This window comes from Haemaphysalis longicornis, unplaced genomic scaffold (genome assembly GCF_048455015.1).
Source record: "Haemaphysalis longicornis isolate Haplotype H1 unplaced genomic scaffold, Haemaphysalis longicornis Haplotype H1 scaffold_9, whole genome shotgun sequence".
NCBI lineage: Eukaryota > Metazoa > Arthropoda > Arachnida > Ixodida > Ixodidae > Haemaphysalis > Haemaphysalis longicornis.
This window is the reverse complement of record NW_027526460.1, coordinates 94,365,206-94,385,675: the sequence shown is the minus strand read 5'-3', so window position 1 is coordinate 94,385,675 and position 20,470 is coordinate 94,365,206.

Sequence of the window (20,470 nt, the reverse complement as noted above, 5' to 3'; positions counted from 1 at the left end):
CGGCCGCGGCGGCCGCTTTTCTGATGGAGGCGAAAAGCAAAAACGCCCGTGTGTACGAGATTTCGGCGCACGTTAAAGATCCCCAGGTGGTCAAAATTAATCCGGAGCCCTCCACTACGGCGCGCCTCATTGCCTGCATTGCGTCGGCGTGTTAAACCCTACAATCAATCAAATCAATTGACTGTCAAACCTTATTTCTGTGTTATTTCTACGAGTCCCTCATTTCCTATTCTGATTCGCTAGATATATATATATATATATATATATATATATATATATATATATATATATATATATATATATATATATATATATATATAAATAGGGAGTAGTAGAACTTTGAAGTTTGAAGATGGTAGAGAACACAAGAGAAGAAAAACTTCGAACAAGGTAAAAGCACGATTGTGGCCTACGTTTCAGCAAAGAGAACTTGCTTTCCTCTTTGCTGAAACGTAGGCCACAATCGTGCTTTTACCTTGGTCGAAGTTTTTCTTCTCTTATATATATATATATATATATATATATATATATATATATATATATATATATATATATATATATATATATATATATATATATATATATATATATATATATATATATATATATATATATATATATATATATATCTGTGTGTGTGTTTTCGTATTTACTAACAGGCTTTTATATACGCTTTCATTATATTCATTACAATTTATGAAATTCGTCTTAAGCGGACGTTTGTTCCATTGCGTACGCTACAAGAGAGCAAAAGTGTTGTTCGTCTTACCCAGGTTCCTCTTAAGGAGAGTCTATTCAAGGGTGGGTCGGTACCGTAGAAGTCCACGTAAAGTTGTGAACAAATTGCAAGCCCTTATGTTGCGGTACAGTAAAATACCCAAACTCCCTTTGTCTACAAACTATCTGTCGGAATTTTTTTTCTAAGTCTCCAAATTTCTCGGTTTCCGGTGAAAAAAAAAAAGAACACGCACGTACACGTGTTTCCGTGTCTTTCTTCTCTTTTTTTGCACTCGCGCTTATATTTTGCTGTGGAAGATTTGTTAGAGGCACGATGACCGACACAGGGGAAACAATGCAATGCAGACGTCCCGCGCACTGTGCAAACGTGGGTCCATTTCGGGAGAGCAAAACATGATACGCGATTCCGCGAAAAGCGTCGGCGGCTACGTGAGGCCGACGGCTCGATAAGCACGGTGGGGTCGCGGTCAAAGACGCAGGGCTGTTCCAGCAGGCATCCGCTGTCTCAATAGCACCATTTCGCGCTTTCGGTGTTTTTCCTTTGTTTGCTAACACAGGATCTATATACGGCCCTCGCAATGTGTTTCACCGGAGCTGTACGCTTTTGCCCCTTTAACACAGAGACGAAAAGTAAATCGCCTTTGTTTGGGCTTGCCGAGTAAAGATAAAAATATCCCGAAAGCTGGCAAGGTCGCTGTTTACACTTCGTCCAGATTAGAAATGCAAACGTTGATAAATTGTCCAACCGTTACGGTCGAGAGAGGGGAGTGCGGTTGGTTTATTGTTGCTGCCGATGGGTTTGTTTCTAAGTGCAGAACACTTTAAGGGCTCGCCTTGTCGTCGCAGTTCGCCGTAACGCTCGATGTTAAGCGACTGTCGGAATCAGGCTGCGCAGCGAGATAACGAACCCAAGTAGAGGCCGGCGCACCGCCGCAAGGCGTCCCGCGGAGGCCTAGAAAACTAAACGGTTTAAATAGTCATAACCGTTCGAAACTCGTGAACCGCTTGCGCTTGTCATACTACTCCCCGTTGTTTAGTGCAAAGAAAACTGCAAGTACATTAGAAACAAAATATATGTAATTAACCGGCAGCACCCGCGTTCATTTTCTTCGGAACGCTCGTTCGGTTAGTTTTTACAATAGTAAGGGGGAAAAAAAGGGGCAATGCAGCGCCGGCACGTGTGGGGAGAAAACCACGCAAAAAATAAAAATAAAACAGAACTCCCGCTGGCGCTGTTTCAGGCAGGGGGCGCGCGAGCACTGCGGAGGCGGTAAATTTGAATTGCATTGGGCGGCAGCAGTGAGCGGATAACGGTGCTAGAGCCCATTATGCCGAATCAATTCTCTGCACTTCCGACAGCTTTTACGTTGAGTGGAACGGCTTTAATTTTGTATTTACCTTTACCCTTTTGTTTTCTAGCTCATTAAGCTTAACTCCTCACTCTTTATATACCCTTTCTTTCACTTTGAATCCCTCTTTTCCCATTTTCTATGTGCAGGGTAGCCATTGGGACTCTTCTCTGGTTAATATCTTTGCATTTCATGTGCTGTCTTATCCTTCCTTCCTTCCTTGTGTTGCCCCTATGTGACAATCCTGCTACAAGCTACTCATGCAGTGAGTGGCGGAAAAATGTGGTGTGCGCCTACTGTTTTGATAATTAAAATGTGTCTGAGCTCATTCGCACTTTCATGTGCGTATAAATATCGAATTAGCAATAATACGACATTTACGCTTTAACACTTCTGCAAAATAGTTTACCGCGTGTCTGCGATATTTGCGGGCATCGACGTTTGCCTCCGTAGTGTCGAAAATGATGGCATCACGTCTATTCCGGGAAGTCGGGCTGAGAACGGGCAGGGTCGGGGCGGAAGAAACGCGCCATACGTCACGTACTCGTGCGTTGCGTTCAAACACTCCGTCCCCACCGATTCAAACAGCTCCGATTAACCGGGTCTTCTTCACTCAGCAAACGCCCCTGAGTAAACGCCGCAAAGCCGTCAAACTTTACGAACAGGTCGTGTCGGGGCACTGACGATGATTACGTAACGCCGCTGCCGAACAAGCATGGGCAAATAGCTGCGTGAAATTGAGGGGCATTGCTTGCGTTTTTTTTTTTTTTTACGGGAGTGGGGGACAGAGCAAAAGTTGTCAAGTTGTCACGGGGGCCTAAAATTTTAACGTCTGCGTATAAGATAGGTAACGTAGTTAGTGGTAACGCATATAATGGCCGCCTTAATAAAAATTGCATGAGAGAGATTATTCTGTTTCAGATCCATCTGCGCCTACACATCGTTACTATCAAAATCCCTCGGACGCCGCCATTTTGGAATGTTTCATGCGTGCGCATAAAAAAGTGCTAAGGCAGTTACTCCAAAAAGCATCTGCGCGTGCTCGCAACAGTCCAGAAAGAAAGCGGTTGGGCTCTGCTTATCTTAAATAAAAAGGCGTATGCATGGTTACGAACGGAGAAAAAAATCGCAACGAAAATTGACTGCGGTAGTAGTTATGCTCTGGTGAGTTGTCCTAATACGAGCGCGCGGAAGCGGGCAACAACGGCTGTAGCATCTGTCCAACTCGTTTCGTAGCATTTGCACGGTGACCGCTGTAAATACATGGGGTATACAATGTTCAAGAGCGTGCCCGTTTTCCAGCGTGCCTAGGGGCTTGCAACAATTCTCTGAAGGATCGGCAACGGTCAACACTATCTTAAACGAATTTCTTCCGAGGAAACGTAGAGCGGCGCAACGGGTTCCAAGATAATTCCCAACAGGAAACGAGACACTAAATAGACACTCACGAGCTCCGTAGGTCAGCGCGACGGTGAACACACTTGGCCACAATGCAACAAACGCAATGGACAGACGCAGCGGGTCATTCTTGCCTACATGAACTTGCCTACGTTTTTGGTCACGAAAAGTCACGCTTACGGCAAATAACGCCGCCGAACAAACCCAGCTCTCATCTCTTCTCCCGCTATAAGAGAACCCGAGTTATGCGTAGCCAAGTGGTGAAGCAAAGGACCCTAACAAGCCGGTGATTCCTCCCGGGCAACAATTGCGACCGCCCGTGGAGGCAGCGCCCACGGCAGAACCGATGCATTTAACAAGGGCTACAGGGTGGGACGTGCCGCCGGCCGAATATGCACACGCACGACTAACCCCCCTCCCCCATATTTCCTTCACCGAGCGAAGGATTGTTGCGCAGATATGGGAGGAACGCATCAAAAACGGCAAAATTCACGCTTTTTGCCTCTTTTTTTCCACCACCAACCCCTCCCCCCGTTCCGTCGCTTCGTGCGAAAGAGAGGGGTTTATGAGGAGCCGAAAAAAATGAGAAGCAGGCACGAAACGGGCCCAAATCGACGGGAACCACGAGCGTAGCACGGTGGAGAAGCGATAGAGAGGGGAGGGATGTGCCTCCCCGGCGGCGGCGGCGACGTAAACGTGCACCGGGGGTGAACGTCCGTGAGTGACCGTGAACTTGACGGAAGGAGGAAGCAGCAGTGCGGTCGGGGTCTTCCGCGCGCCGGTCTCTTCCGGGCGGAGGAGGGGAGCGCCGCCGGGAGGGAGACGCAACAGAGCCGCACAGAGCGCGCACTGGGTCAGATGCCCTCTCCGCTGCCGCCGCTGCTCGGCGGTGAAGCCCAACGCCGCGGGGCCGCTACTGCCACGTACGAAAACGCGTGCGTAATAATGGCGGCGCGAGCCTGTTTTATGGTACCCTTTACTTCGCTTTCGGTGCTGGCTTGTGCCCGGCTCGTTGGAAAGTGCCGGCGGCTGCCCAGTGCGCGGTTTTCGCCGCGCCACGAATCAAATTTGAAATGTGCGCAGCTTTGCGAGGGCGCTCGCCGTCCGGGGTGCCCGTAGGAACCCGTTCCGCGCTGCGGGAGTATATTAGCGGATCGTGAGCGGCGCCGGCGACTTCGGCATTCGAATCTATCTGTTTGCTTGTCGGTGTTACTATATTGCGCGGTCTTACCGCGCATACCTCCGGCTGTCCCATCCGGGTAGAGAAGGATGGAGGCTTGGATGGAGGTTCGGTTTTTCAATGCCTGCCTCCTCGTGTTGCGAGAAGGTTGCAGGCTTCTTAACCGGAAGATCTGAGCGCCTTTTTGCAGAAGGTGAAGTTCAGTGCGAAGGTCAACTCGTTTAGACACTTCTCTTGAGTGTGATGCAGCTGCAGTGTATTGCCGGCTGTGCTTAGCTAATAGTTCGGTATAGTTTTATTAACTGCTCAACCCGAGAAGAGGCTCCAAACATCCAGATAGTATCATTGCATTAATTACGGCTAATTTACCCTCAACATAATCACAACGTACACAAACGACAAAGTGCCATTTTAAGCGAATACTTTTATTCAACGTTATCAAAGGTGAGTGTTCAAAGTTATCTATTTTACCATGAATCCGGGTATGAGTGTTGGTACGCAAATCATTTTTCCAACTTTTTGCTTTTCCGGGATCAGGAAATGTGGTATTCGACTTTCACCCCCCCCCCCCCCCCTTTTTTTTTTCTTTTTCAAAAGTATGCAACCAGCGACATCTTCGGAACAGAAATATTGCCAGTAATTATTCGCGAAAGAACCCCTCTCGAGTACTAAAAGAAAACGCACTCTCGATGATCGGGTGATTACCGTCGACGGAAAACCAAACTTCACTGAGCCGCAGTCGCTCTCTTTTGTGAGAGTGTCTTTTCACCGGCCATCCATTTGCCGCTTTGCGGTCGGACCGACTCTCGAGCCTTCCGAGAGGAAGAGGAGTGGTGGGACCGTTCTCTTTCACCCACCAGAGCGTGCTCAAGAACCCCCGGTGAATAAACCGCAGGTTTGACGAGAGCCTCTGCGGTTCGAACGTCGGCCCTGTAACTCCGTTTCACCCGAGATCCGCACCGCTTGGTTTCAAATCCGCGGTTTGGTCACGTACGCGACGCGCTGCTCACCGCAGCTTTGAATCAGGGCCGCCATCCACTTAAAGATCGCGCGTGCGCGCGGCCGCACTCGTTTTTTTCCCTTGTAATCGCGTTCGTCGCAGCAATTGCGTGCACTGTAGCGCAGAAACTGGACTGATTTGAACATGAACAGCAGTGAACTGAAATCTTCAAGTTTGGTCTTCAAACATTGGCAACATCTTGGCGTGTTCTGTACTGCGCTGCGCATGCGCTGTTAAGTCATCAGGTCGACTGCGCTAATTAGATAGGGGATAGAGCAGCCCGATGCCTAAATGTCCGCTCACAGCGCGAATAAGGTGACAAGGTCTTGCTTTCGCTGGTAATATATTAGAGAGGAGTCATTGCCACCTAAAAACATGCATTTAAGAAGCTTACCAATCACTGATGTTCTGTCGCCCGCTTCTATTTACAAAGTGTTAGAGAATGCGTTCTATCGAAATTGTTAGGGCGCACTAGTTTTTTATTAAAATTAGCTGGATGAGAGATGACCCAGCGCTTTACAAACCTGGAAACGCTGCACACTATTAAGCACGTAGATAGTACAAACAGCCTGCGGCAGAAGAGAAATTCTGCTCCAGCGGACGATCGCCGTCGATCGTTAAGGGGATGAAAGTTAACTTTGACTTTTAGATTTGAACACAGTAAAACCAAGAGAACGAAATGAAAAGAGAGCTTTCAATAAAAAAAGAGGTTATCACAATGAAATTGTCAAGAATCGGTAAAAGAAAACCACAGGGGGGAGGGGGGCACGAAATATCGAATTCATGCTGCTTGGTTACTTTCAGAGCGGAAATCAACCCGGATTCGTTGAGTATAAAAAGCTTCCTTGTCGTGCGCAAGAGTGAACGAGACCCGTTCCACTATTCGTCTTTGTTGTGATCTAGCTAACAGAAATGGTTTTATTTGGACACCCGTGTTTATCGTCTTGCTTTTTCAATAAAGAGGCATTTAGCTACACACGGTGAAGAAATGAAAATGAGAAACGGCTGAACAAGAAAGGGTGAGCTTTCTTCAACAACACGAACGCAAAAAAGCAGCGCAAAGCACATAGGGGACGAAGTAGGCGACAACACTGCATCACTGAACTTGCAAAAGTACACGTAAAATGAAACCAGGAGGCGAACGCGCACAAACTCTACGTACTGAAAATCGTTTGAATCGTTTGAAAATCGTAATGAAAATCGGCTGCTTAAAGGGACCCTGCAACACTGTCTTCAATTTCTTTTGAAATCTTAGATGCCTGCAGAACTCAGTCACCCAACACACCCAGTACTTACAAAAGTACCTCAGCCAAAAATTACTGCTCTATGCCCATCAGATAACTTGTAAACTCGCTCAAAATTTTTTTCTTTCTTTCCCGGTCCTGACTTTCTTCGACGACTCTAATTACGCCACTAGGGCCATGTAGCGGCTGTTGGTCGGTTTTCGTTCAGTTGCAGCAATGAACGCTTTTCGATAGCAACTTCAAAAAAAGTCACAAAAGCGAAGCAGAAATGAAAGGCGTCTCTGGTGCGACTAGCAAATAACGCAGCGCCGCTCCGTGCTGGCAATAACTGTAGCTTTCGCAGTGGTTGCAGTCGCGAAGGGAAGAGTGAAAGCGCTTATCGAAAATGTTGCAGGGTCCCTTTAACAGTTAGCTCCTGTCAACGCTTCTAGCGAAAACAATGTTGGCGCGAATACCAATACAGCGGCGCTAACACTATTTCAGGTATACGAGGCTCTCCCAGTATACCAATTGCGTATGACCTTGACATTAGCTATATTGCTGGGAGTCGACGTGGGAGCCTCAGCAGTTATTGACAGCAGCTCCAACTGCTGAGATGGTTTTAATGAAAACCGAGGAAGATGTCAGGTCAGCGAAAGAAAATAAAAAGAATGAAAATTAAATAAACAGGAACTGTTGAAGCCTAAAAATACACCACTGAGCGAAGTGTAGAAGAAGTTACTTCATCAGGTTATGTTCGGAGACAAGCTCCGCTCGCTCTAAGGTCAACAGGTTCACTTGTCGAGCCGCGGGGCATAACGGCGGAGAAAATGAGGGAATGAAAAGAAAAGAAGAAGAGAGAGATGGAGAGAGGTAGACAGGACCGAGGAAACTGGTTTATGCATGTCCTTCCCGGCCATCTCACTTCTCTCATTAACGACACGGCCGGGTTTAGCAACGGCTGGCGTTTCGCCCGAAGCGCGCCATCACGTCGACCTCGACGGCGTCTAGGGGTACACTACACTGATGCAATGCGACTTTTAGTTCGACTTAGGGTTCGACTTAGGGTTCGACTTAGGGTCCGACTTAGGGTACGACTTGGGGTACGACTTATAGATTCGACTTAAAGATCAATTCAATTATTTTATTTCACGCATCTATGCAGCTCGACTTTTTGACAAAGTTCTACTTTGGGTTCGACTTTTGGTTCGATTTTGGGGTTCGAGTTTTGGTTAGAATTAGAGTTAGACTTTATGGTTCGACTTAGAAATTTCTCTTAATGTTCGACTTAGGGTTCGATTTGGGGTACGACTTGTAGGTTCGACTTAAAGTTCAATTCAATTATTTGATTTCACGCATCTATGCAGCTCGACTTTTGGGCAAATTTCTACTTTGTGTTCGACTTTTGGTTCGACTGTAGGGTTAGAGTTAGAGTTGAAATTAGAGTTAGACTCTAGGGGTTGACTTTAAAATTCGACACAATGTTCGTCTTAATGTTCGACACAAAGTTCGACTGAGGGTTCGACTTAGGGTTCGACTCATGGAGTAAACAACTGCACTACAAGTCGCGCCGAAGTGGCGGAGACCATTAATAGTTCGTCACGCACCGAACACAGCATATACAAACTTTTTTTGCTCTTGTAAAAGCTATCACAGACGTGTTTCGTCACGTGATTTACTGCGGCGATGATTTCCTCCGTCTGGACGCTTAGGACAGAGGCTTCGTCGCGATTCGAGCCACGATGGGTGAGGGAGAATTGTAAGGGCATTGTTTACCACTCAACTTGCAAGCGGTGTACATTCTCCAAGCAAGAGCTTTCGGTGTTTTAACTTGCTGCTGTGGTCCCACGTTTCTTTGTGCCTGTCATAGACGCAGCGCCGAAAAAGAAACGAACATTTCTTACAATAGGAAAATAACAAGATAGAAATCGCGAATATACCTTCTTTCTGCCAGTGCGGAAGCATGATGCATTAAGACGTAATAGCGTGCCGAGGTCGACACGTACCACAAATAAATTGTGCGCACGAACCTATTAAGAAACTGAGACAATGCGAGCTGGCTACAGCAGCCTGAAATGATGTTCAGCTGCGACGGAATTATTCCTTCCTTTCTCTCGATGCCGCACCGCAATGCGTCAGCTGCCATACTCCAAGGACACGACCGTTGCCAAGTGGAAAACTGAGACCCAATAAAATGTGCATGAAGTCATATAAGCGAATACTTACGCAAGAACGTTCATGCTTTGCTTCTCTTCATTTCTCTTCATGTTGAGTTGTTTTGTTCTATATATATATATATATATATATATATATATATATATATATATATATATATATATATATATATATATATATATATATATATATATATATCGAATCAGAATGGAAAATGAGGGGTTCGTTGAATTAAGACAGAAATAAGGCGGGCATTTTGTCTCCACTTTCTTTCTATCTTTCCAAATTCTTTCTCGGTTTCTATGACCTATTACATTCTCCACTTTGCATTCCGATGTTTTCTTGACTGCCAACCCTTATTTCTGTCTATATATATGTATTATTGTTATCTTTATCTTAAGCCTGGTTATGTCCATTGCTGGACGAAGGCCTCTCCCAAAGATCTGCAGCCACGCCTATCGAGTGCGAAGGCCCGTAGTATGATTGTATAATCATTGGGAGGGTTTTAGCAAACGTACTCAACCAGGGTTTCTAAATCCTTGCCTGGTTGAGGAAATGCTGTTTTGTGTCCCAGGGAGCCTCACCTAGCAATCATGCTTCCATGGCGTCAAAACGGCTACTGGAAAATCGCGAAAAAGGAAGGAACGCTTCTAGATAAGAGAATACACGCATCGGTCATGAAGGAGGAGTACGATAGTGCACATTCATCCCATAAACCACGTATCGGTATACATTTAGATCGTTCGTAGGTGCGTTTACCTACTGTGCGAAAAATCAACGCATAGGTTCGTTCTTCGCTTGAGATTTGGGTGATTGATGTTTGTTGGGTGTTTGGGTGTTTCGGTGTTGGGTGTTTGGGTCACGATCGACTAGACACACTTTCAGCGAAGGCTGGACGCACTTTTAGCTTTCGCGGTTCTCTCAACTTTCCTTGGGAAAAGATGCTCATTTTTTTCTCTCTCTTTCTCTCTCTCCCTCGATCAGAGTCCCGCCCGTCAGCGGCTCAGGAAGCCCAGGAGCAGAGACACACAGCCATGGAGTCGACGGCAGCGTCCTTCTGACAAGGTATTGTTACATCGCCGCCATGACCCATGCATCCCACCCTTGCAAAGCGGAAATACCTGTGTTCACTGCCACCACTTTCGTCCCTACGACGATCGAGACACGTGGTAGAGATTCAGAAGGCCGTACAGCGACGCCCAGGGACGGTGATAGACGCAGCAACGTTTTAAGGCTTGTAGAACATGGGCGGAATTTGAGTTTTGTCCATTTCGTATCTGCGTCAAAGTTGAAAGCATATTACGAGCAGCGAAAAAAACACGCGGACCAAGAAAGAAACAGACAGGACGATCGCTAGTCCAGTCTGTTCAGTCGATCGTTCTTCATTTGTCCGTGTCTTTTTTCACTGGTAATGTGCTTTCAGGTCAACACTATTTAGGCCAACTTTCGGCCTTAACTGTTTCATAGTGTCGACTTCGAGCGAGCTCTGACTGGCTGACAGCAGATGACACGTATGTGACGTAAGACAAGGAGTGCGGTACGCTGGTTTCTGTGAAGTGTTGCAGATGGAACGCCTTGCAAGTGCACCTACGTCGTGTTGAAGCGGACGCCAGGCGGGAATTTTTGAAACGGAACGCAAATCAGAATTCCGACCTAGCCCTTCCTCTCATGCGGGCTTAAATATGCAATTTTTTTTTTAAATCTGTCAATTCGCCTATGCGAAGCAATGCCTTAACCGAATGTATAAAAGGAGTAAAAAAAGTTGTTTCGCGAATACCCTTGACGCCTTATAGTAAGTTTAACAAGCTGCAAGTATAGGTTCAACGTTAAAAGCTTATTTTTAGCTTAGCTAACGTACGAAATTACTCTGCTATATCAACAACGCTGCCCGTCCTACGCGGAGATTTCCACGAGGAAAAGCTTGAAACAATTGCGCAGAATGGTATAGCGTCTGGTCTGCACTAAATGCACGGTTGCCACACATAGCACACACGCTGGAGCGCAAGAATTTTGCGAAAGAGAAGAGAGCGAAGAAAGTTACGTCCGTTGTGGAAAGAACGCACTCGGAATGGCTAATCGTCGCGGACGTGTATACCCCAGAAGGTCGAAGGGACGCAGACGCTGAAGAAACGCGTACAGTACTCAGCAGCCTTCCTTCAAGGCAGTCGTAATCAAAAGTTTCCGCACCGCGTAAAGTATTTTCTGACTGCAAATAATTTAAAGTAGAGGCCAGTATTTAGAAGCATACAGTTAACCCGCGGTACAGCGAAATCGCTTTATTAAAATATCGCAATTTATTCGAAGTGTTTCACGGACCCCACAGCCGTGCATGCACTGAGAACAAATTCTCTCTGTTTTTAACGAAGCATCGCTTATAACGAAGCCAGTTTCCTGTTTCGAGAACTTTGTTATAACGAGATCATGCTGGTAGAAAACAACCAGCGCAAGAGAGACGAGGACGAGGAAGGGTACAGATACAGCGCGGTACTCACAACTGAATTTTGATTGCAAAAGAAAACATATATACACAAAAAAACACCGCGCTGGTCAAAACAGTTCAATTCAAGAAGGAATCACTACGCAAGCCTGCACCTCGTCAAGTCGAACGTTCTGCAAGATAACAGACTTCGCTTTTGTGCAAGGTCACAGAAGGTTGGCTTACGCAAGTTTTCAAATTTTTTTTTTATGTAGAAAGCCTCTGTAAAAAGAGAGTTGCGGTACTTTCGCGACTAATTGCTCTACAGTTAGTGCCACACCACTCAGAGGCTATTACAAACTTTCGCCCCATTTATGAGGATCAACTATCCCTTCGTTCTCTTTCCGAAGTTTCGTTGAGGACCACCTCTTATGGGACTGGCCGAAAGAAGCTCTTAGCAGTCCACACCCACGCCATCAGTTGGCTGGTCGCCGCGGTCAGCTTTCAAGATGCACGTTGAAGGGGGCCTGGTTTGGGGTGGATTATAACATCTACAGCAAATGTTCACTATTTATGGGCTGCTAAAGCCTAGCTTCCATTAGTGTTCTGAAATACAATTTTTTACAGTTAGCTCTGAATGTTATAAGCTTTGTGCTGTGTGCAATATCAGGTATAAGGGGTAATTTTAGTTCCAGGCTCAGGGGCGCAGTAATGTTGTCAGTGAATTTTGACCACTGATAACAGCAAAAAAAAAAAAAAAAAGCCTAGTGATGCGTAATTTTCTGCAGGGTTAGTTTTTATGGCTTAAGCTCCGCGCGTGGGGTATTTAGCGTTTATAATGGAGTTTTACGACGCTACCCAAAGGAGAAAATGATTCACTTGAATTGCTGGGTCTATGTACAACTGAAATGTTTACAACGGAACTCAACTGTCAAAAGCATTTTAGTTGTTGTTACTTTAATATTTTAGTTGTTCCCGAGATCTGCTTTGTATATTCTTTGTAACCTGGAAGCTCTTGGCGGGCCCTAGAAGCTTTCACAAAGACTGTACGTTCTCCTATATACGTAACGCACGCATTTACAGCCGCTTTTATGAGCGGGCTCAGCTTTGCATTGCGTGTTGTTATAGTAAAAAAGTAGAATGCTGTTTCGCGAAGATTTCACATGGCGGGAAATTTTGAGCCTTGCGAAAACAAATTTGGTGAACCTATTCCTTTCCTAGATTGCTTATATAAAAGGTGTCTGTCCACAAGGTACTAACAAACCTGCTGTCCAAAGACGAGCTGAATTTACATACGAACCAATCAGCGCCGTTTGCTTCTAATTTTAACCCGGTAAGGCACCCACCTCGGCAAGGAAATGGTTTTCCTTCCGGGCGATCACAGAAATGGTGGTGGTGGTGGTGGAAAAACGTTTTTATTTGAGCCGACAAAAAAGAAAAGAAAGAAAGGTGGGTGGTGTTTAGAAATTATAAAACGGTTTTCTTATATGGAGTGCCGAATCGGATTCGTTGCCATCACCGAGAACGGAGGGTAAGCACGAAAACGTAACACAATACATTACAATTGTGCGTTCGATTGACTCGGCTCGTAAAAACCTAAGCATAGAAAACGTGTGCTTGCAGAGATTCGCGGACAAGAAAACAACAGCAACAACAACAAAAAATCAACTCAACATTAATCTGCATTTCAAGCAGTCCAAAGAACACGGCAGTTGCATCCAACAGCGCACGGAGGAGCGGAGACAATGCATTCAGAGCGTACGAGCATCCACAAACAACACGGAGTGGAGAATGCAGTGCGCGTGAAAGAGAGGCTCGACCGACTCCAATGAGAGAAAAGAAGACCTCACTTTCTTTGAATCTCACCCGCCATACCTTCTTGACGTTCCTAATTACAAAATCAACCTCCCACTGACATCTCAGCTAGACCATTCTTATTATCACTTCCTCTATGCACAAACCTCGGGTTAATCGGGTATTCCTCAGGCTTTCTCGTTCGCTCGGTGGTGAGCCGCCGTGTGTAATGAAAATGCAAGTCTCTTTCCCTTCTTCGACCGCCGCCAATTCACTGGCGAAAACAACTCTGTCGGGGTCGGTGACAATGCTCCGTCGCACTTTTTTTTTCTCCGGCCTGCTCCGCATTCAACAAAAGGCGGAGCGAGGGTGGCGCCATTTTCAAATTCATTCGACTTTCCACCCACCTGCAGGTTCTCCAGCTTCCACTAGGGAAAAACTCCCTAACCTCGCAAAATTACAGGGGAGAGGGGGGCTCAAAAGATTTTGTGGGTGGGTGGGTGAGTTGAGATGCTCTTTTAATTCCGGCGAAAAAGGGAGCGTTGTGCGGCGGCTGCTTCGTTTGCGACGTCGGCTGCTTGTGTGTGTACAAGGGAAGGTGATTGGATGCCCCGAGCCTGTGAGTAAATCCACTCGACGCGCGCTCTCTCGACTTTATTACGAACGCCTGACAACTTGCTGCCGTATTCCAGCGCGGCGTTTATTGTTCGGAAAGTTTATTGAGACCGCGCGCTACATGGCGTCCAGAAAGACACGCCCGCACAGAAACTATTTTTGTAGCGTAAGCTACACTGGCCGAGGTTGAGCAGTTTCGCGTGGACCTTGAAGGGCCGTGCTGCGCAAGCGCGAGGAGCATTGAGTTGAATTGGATTGGATTAAATTGGATTGGATTGGATTGGATTGGATTGGATTGGATTGGATTGGATTGGATTGGATTGACAATCCAATTGGAGTACGGGTGTGTAGAGAATCGGGTCTGCACATTCGCCGGTCTGTGCATTCCAGAGGAGTGATGTCATAGCCGCGGCAGACGCTCTGGCGCCGGCGCGTGCCCAGCTGTGCGCCTGCGTTGCTCAGTAGCCAAATCTGACGGTACGCCGGAGCCGCTTGATAGCCGTTTTACGTGGCTCCTGGAAAACCGTGCTGCGCATGGGCAAGGAGCAGTGACTGGACTGGACTGGATTGGATTGGATTGGATTGGATTGGATTGAATTGGATTGGAAATCGTTTTAGCAGCAGTAAGCATGATAATCAGCTAATCATAGACCAGAGTTACTGGATCTATACCAGTTGCGAAACTCCCCATAAGCCCCATTTATCAAAAGCCGGTCTTTGGTTGCCCCCCTGCGCCGGGGTAAGCACGGGGCAAGTTGACCAGCCTGTCTTCTGTGCTTGCGGCTTCTGCCGTAAGTCATAAAAAGAAAAGCCGCAAAAACACAAGTAAATTTTACCTAATTAATGTATTCTAATTTAAAAAGCAAGCTTTATTTTAAAAAAATGAGTAAAAATGGTTTAGTAAAGTTCAGTTTTTGTCTCCTAGGTGCCGCGCGCGTCGACTTGCCCCTCAGCTTCCACGAAGAAGGGCGGCTAGCGCCGCCAGGATTTAGAAGCGGAGTTTCGCAACTGTATATATTCACTAACTCTGATCATACACAACCAGGAAACCTAAGAATAACCAGCTGAACCTTAGCTCACGCTACGTATATCCTGGCATAGCCGAGCAGCTCGGTTATGCCAGCTAAGCTCGGAGGGATAGGGGCACACAAATCAACCACAAATAACAGCTAACCACAAATAACAGCTAACAGCTCTCCCCACAACCAGATCCCTCACTTGAATGTTATTCTGGTAAAAATGGTTGAATCCGGTCAACGCTGTACAGGAATGGAACGAGAAACCAACAAAAAAAAAAAGAAGTCGGGAAATTTAAGCTTTTTAAAAAGCTCTCTTCCCATAGACATTTTCATGCGCCGTAATAATGCTGACATCCTCATAGCCGATTCGTTTGGCATGAAAAGCACTTTTACATTTGCCCCGTGAAACGAAAATTCATATCCGCACTTACCAGACAAGATGTCATCTCGTTTGAGTTCGTTACACCGAACACTCCATGACAATTTTCTCCCGACGGGGAAAAATGCCTTTCCGGGGTGCAGAGGGCAAGCAACGTTTTGCGGCTATACGTGCGAATGAGAACGGCGAAAAAACATGGTCGTGGGCCAAGCGCACATAGAAGGGTCAGGGTACGTTGAAATTAGCATGCACAGCTCCGCTGCTGCGGCACAGGCTCCCCATTAGCGAAGATTTACCACCGCTGTAATAACCACAGTTTTTTTCTTCGTCTAGCGGGATTGCTAAAACGCGTAATCAACCCGCCGCGGTGGCTCAGTGGCTAAGGCGTTGCGCTGCTGAGCACGAGGTCGCGGGTTCGATTCCCGGCCGCGGCGGTCGCTTTTCTGATGGAGGCGAAAAGCAAAAACGCCCGTGTGTACGAGATTTCGGCGCACGATAAAGATCCCCAGGTGGTCAAAATTAATCCGGAGCCCTCCACTACGGCGCGCCTCATCGCCTGCGTTGCGTCGGCGCGTTACACCCTACAATCAAATCAATCAATCGAAACGCGTAATCAGCACCCACAAGCGTGGATAACTGCACCTTTATATGTCCTTACAAGAGATGACGCTCATGGCTGGCCTATTAGTAAGAGTGGCTCGTGCCAAAAAAAAATAAAGGCGGATTTTCGAGCCAGCGCCAGAAAAAGTTGGTGAGAAACGAAAGAAAAACTTACTTCTCTAACTCACACCTCGCTCACTTAGTGCATGAGGTGACGCGCAGCGGCCGGCGTGGAGGACGTCCTAGTAGTCCTTGCGCACCAAGGCGGGGGTCTTTTGGAAGTATTTATCTTATCAAAGGCCTTTGGGCCTCTGCGCGTTCATATTGGTCCAAACGGCTCGTAATGACCCATTAAAATGTCCTCCCAGCAAGGCATTTGGGTATAATAGTAAAGCTAGCTTTAAAAGGGTAAAATGCCTATCGGGGCGGGCGACTTAACACATATAATTCCAACATAAGAGTAAATCTGCTTTCTCTTTTGCTTGAAACAATGCCTGCCTAATATGCCGGAAATACGACACACACTATATTGTTCCCGCTACCAGAGCCGCAATAACCTGGTTTACGTTTACTCTAAGCAGCAAAAGCAATCGCTCAGTGGCTAAGGCGTTGCGCTGCTGAGCACGAGGACGCGGGTTCGATTCCCGGCCGCGGCGGCCGCTTTTCTAATGGAAGAGAAAAGCAAAAACGGCCGTGTGTATGACATTTCGGTGCACGTTAAATATCCCCAGGAGGTCAAAATTAATCCGGAGCCCTCCACTACGTCTCGCCTCATCGTCTGCGTAGCGTCGGCGCGTTAAACCCTACAATCAATCAAATCAATCAAGAACAATCGCGTTCTCGTTTTTATTCACGCGAGCGTCGCCATTCTTGTATCAGGTTCCGGTCCCAACATGCACGATAACGTTTCCCCGCATAAAGTTTGCAGCATGTATATATATATATGTGTGTGTGTGTGTGTGTGTGTGTGTGTGTGTGTGTGTGTGTGTGTGTGTGTGTGTGTGTGTGTGTGTGTGTGTGTGTGTGTGTGTGTGTGTGTGTGTGTGTGTGTGTGTGTGTGTGTGTGTGTGTGTGTGTGTGTGTGTGTGTGTGTGTGTGTGTATACCCCTAAGAAGTGAATCTGAGGCGCATAATTGTGGAATAAAACAAATATCCTGCTGTTGTAAACAACATTGATCATTTTCCTTGACAATTTTCAGGTTATTTTTGTTTTGTGGGACAATAAGTTACATCGATGTATAGCACATTAACACACAACATGCTTAAAAGCTGTTCGATTTATCTTTTCGTTCGGTCCTCATGCAACCAACAACATCTGGAGAGAGAGAGAGAGAGAGAGAGAGAGAGAGAGAGAGAGAGAGAGAGAGAGAGAGAGAGAGAGAGAGAGAGAGAGAGAGAGAGATCGAACCTGGGAAATGTGGGATTCGAAATGTGGGGTTCGACTACCGGATGCAGCGGCCGTTCTTCTGATATTAGCAACGAAAAAAAAAAATGCTCCGTGTCAAAATTTCGAGGGTCCTTTAAAGAACCTTGGGGGACCTAAGTTTATCCGCAGCTCCCGATTCAGTAGGCGCGCATCTTGGCCGCGTGAAAGTACAATTAGAATTCGACTTTAATTTCTCATGCAATGACGTATCGTTATTGTTGATACGAAAGACCACAGTCTCAAAAAAGACACCAGGAAGCCGTAAAAATGAGCACAGATCAAGAATGAGCCTGGGACACATGGCACCGTCGCAAATATAATTAATCGCTGTTGCGAGTCACCAGGAAAAAAAAAAAAAGGAAAACGTGCGAGAAGAAACACGGAACAGAGAAAGAGCGAAAACTTCCAAATGAAGTACAAATTACGCGGTGGCCTCTGCCCTGCTGTACATTGGAAAGAAATTTCAGTTTGCGAAAGACAGCAGCAATGGCGTCAACAACCGACAAGCTGAGTTAAACAAACGCTTCGCGCGTACATCGCGAGCGTCGCAGGGGACTCGCCGCTATGCTAAAACCGTAGGTCTTCGTTGGTCTTCGCGTTGTTCCACGCAGAGACATATAATATACGCTGAAAGGGCGTGTAAAGCCTCGTCGAGTGTTGTATAGGTCGATCTGCATATCCAAGTCGGAAAGGAAAGGAAACAAGCGGAGTGCATGAGTGCATTCGTAGGTATAATCATGTCATCTCCGACGCTCGTGTCGGCTACGAAATTGATGGCCGCTCTGGGGCCTCGCGCCGCCAGCGAAGAGAGCTCACTTACTACGCCACACAAAAAGCCTAAAAGGGTGCCGTGCGTGGTCGGCCAAAGGCGAACCCTGCGCGTGGCGGCTCGCATTTGCATTCATCGCCGCTAGCTTGCGTATATACACGACTGAGTTGGAGCGACTGCGGAGAGAACTCGTGTGTCCCCCCACCCTCTCTCGGTGTCACTTCTCACAGCATTATTGTCTTTGCGAGCTACGCCTATCTCTCGCTTTCTTTCTCGTTTTCTCTCGAATGCGACCGAGGCGGTAGGAAGGCTAGAAAAAAAGAGGTGGACAGAAAAGGAAGCCTTAGAGGACGCCGCGGGAGTTATTACAGCAGTTGGGTAACGACTTGACTCCGATGACCTTATGCAAACATCGCTTGACGATGGGTGTTCTTCTCTTTTTCGTCGCACCTCGGCCTCCCCAACGTTCCCACGCAAACTGCTTGCGGAGGCGCAGAAAATGTAACACGCGCGCGCTTAGCGTCGCACAAGCTCCGCTTAACGTTAACGGAGATGGTTTCCGTTGTTTAAAACTTTGTTCTTTTTATTTCGGAAAACTAATGTTTGCGTCACGTACACTGGTGCTTTTGCTACTCTCATGAAAGCAAGTAGAAATCTCTGAAGGCAGAAAAAACTTTTTTTTCGCGTTGTGACTAAATTTTTGCGCAATAGAAATAGCGGCGTGCCTGACAGCGTTTAGGTGCCTGATTTCCCACACTGGCATATGTTCTAACAAAGCACAAAACTCGCGCGCGTTATTAGGGCATCTAGTTAAACCCTCCCCCCTTTAAAAAAAAAACAAGAACGAGAGCGATAGAGCAGAAGCGGGAACCGGAAGTGCATTTAACGAGACTTCAACCATCTTGCTTTAAACCTGGACAAACGCAAAAAGAAAGAAGGCGAGGGTGGTAAACGTTAAACGAAATTTTCAGAAGTCAGCTATGCCGACGGTGGAATTGTGTGAACCCGTTTACGTAGCATTAAACGCCATTAGAATACGCGTGGCATGGAGAACGGATGTGAAGAAAGAAATTTGTTAATAGCAATAACTAAACGTAACGAGAGAACGAAAGAGTGAGTGAGTGAGTGAGTGAGTGAGTGAGTGAGTGAGTGAGTGAGTGAGTGAGTGAGTGAGTGAGTGAGTGAGTGAGTGAGTGAGTGAGCGAACATGCGTGCATGCGTGTGTGTGACTCTGGCATTCGCCAATGGTAGAGGTGTCTACCTTAATACCATTATTGTTTGCAAAAATTAACAAAAACTCGTATTCAGTTTACTTTTACGGGCGAAGCACCTTAGGGGCTCGAGCTGCCGGCGTCTCGAATCGTCGTCTCATGTCGTCACGGTAAATCAAGTTGTCAAACGATGGTCAAAAAACAAACGTATAATGAATAAAACCGGTTGAAAGTAAACTGACCTGATTTAAACTAATTTAGAATAGAGGAATAATCAGGTATTAATTGCATTAATAACAGATATATTTTTTAAATTCAGTCTCAAAATTGGTTGTAAACGCCAGGTTTCCTCCCGTAAAGCATACTTCTTAGCATGATGCGGCGCGTGACACAAAGACAACTTAAGGCCAGTCTGTCTAATTCAATTGCTTAAATCCGGTTCAACGCTAGAGAGGGCGCCACCGCCTCTGCAAGCGCGCGATCGCTCCTCCCACCGGCGCTTCTCCGGCGCCCAATCAGCGCACGCCGTGTGGCAAGAGAAAGACTTACAATCTTTGAATACACTTACACACGGCATGCTTCGCCCTTCCCCAGGTTTAACGTTAGTGGATATGGCCCGGGATTTTTTTTTTCTTTACACGCTCGCGAACACACGCATCCCAAAGCGACACGATCCAGGCTGGAAGCAACGCGAAGGAACACGATTCGGGCGGAAAGAACTGTAACGCGACACGGTACCGGTCCGATGCTCTACGATGGGTCTCCAAAGCTAAGGCTTCGCGAATTTGGCACGCTAGGCGACTGCGTAAGACACTTTGCAATTTTATTTCTATCGTATACGCTCTCGAAAGTAAGATGCCACTGTTGTCATTTTTATTACACAGACCATGCAGCGCATTCACCTTGAAAACAAGATAGCGCTCGCCTACGAAAATTTAGTTATCGAGTGAGGGAACTTCAATGCCAACCTGTCAGGCTCTGAAATTCCAATTTTTCTTGCGTCAGACGATTGGGGCCCTTTCGCTCAAGCGACTGGTTCACGCGAATTCGCACACGATGCTTCAGCACCCGTTTGCTGCACACTTCGAACGTGAAGAACCACCTTTTTGCCGACTAACAAACCTAACAAACAGGCATTGAGACAACACCTGAGCAAGCTGCGCCTTCGAAAGTGCAGA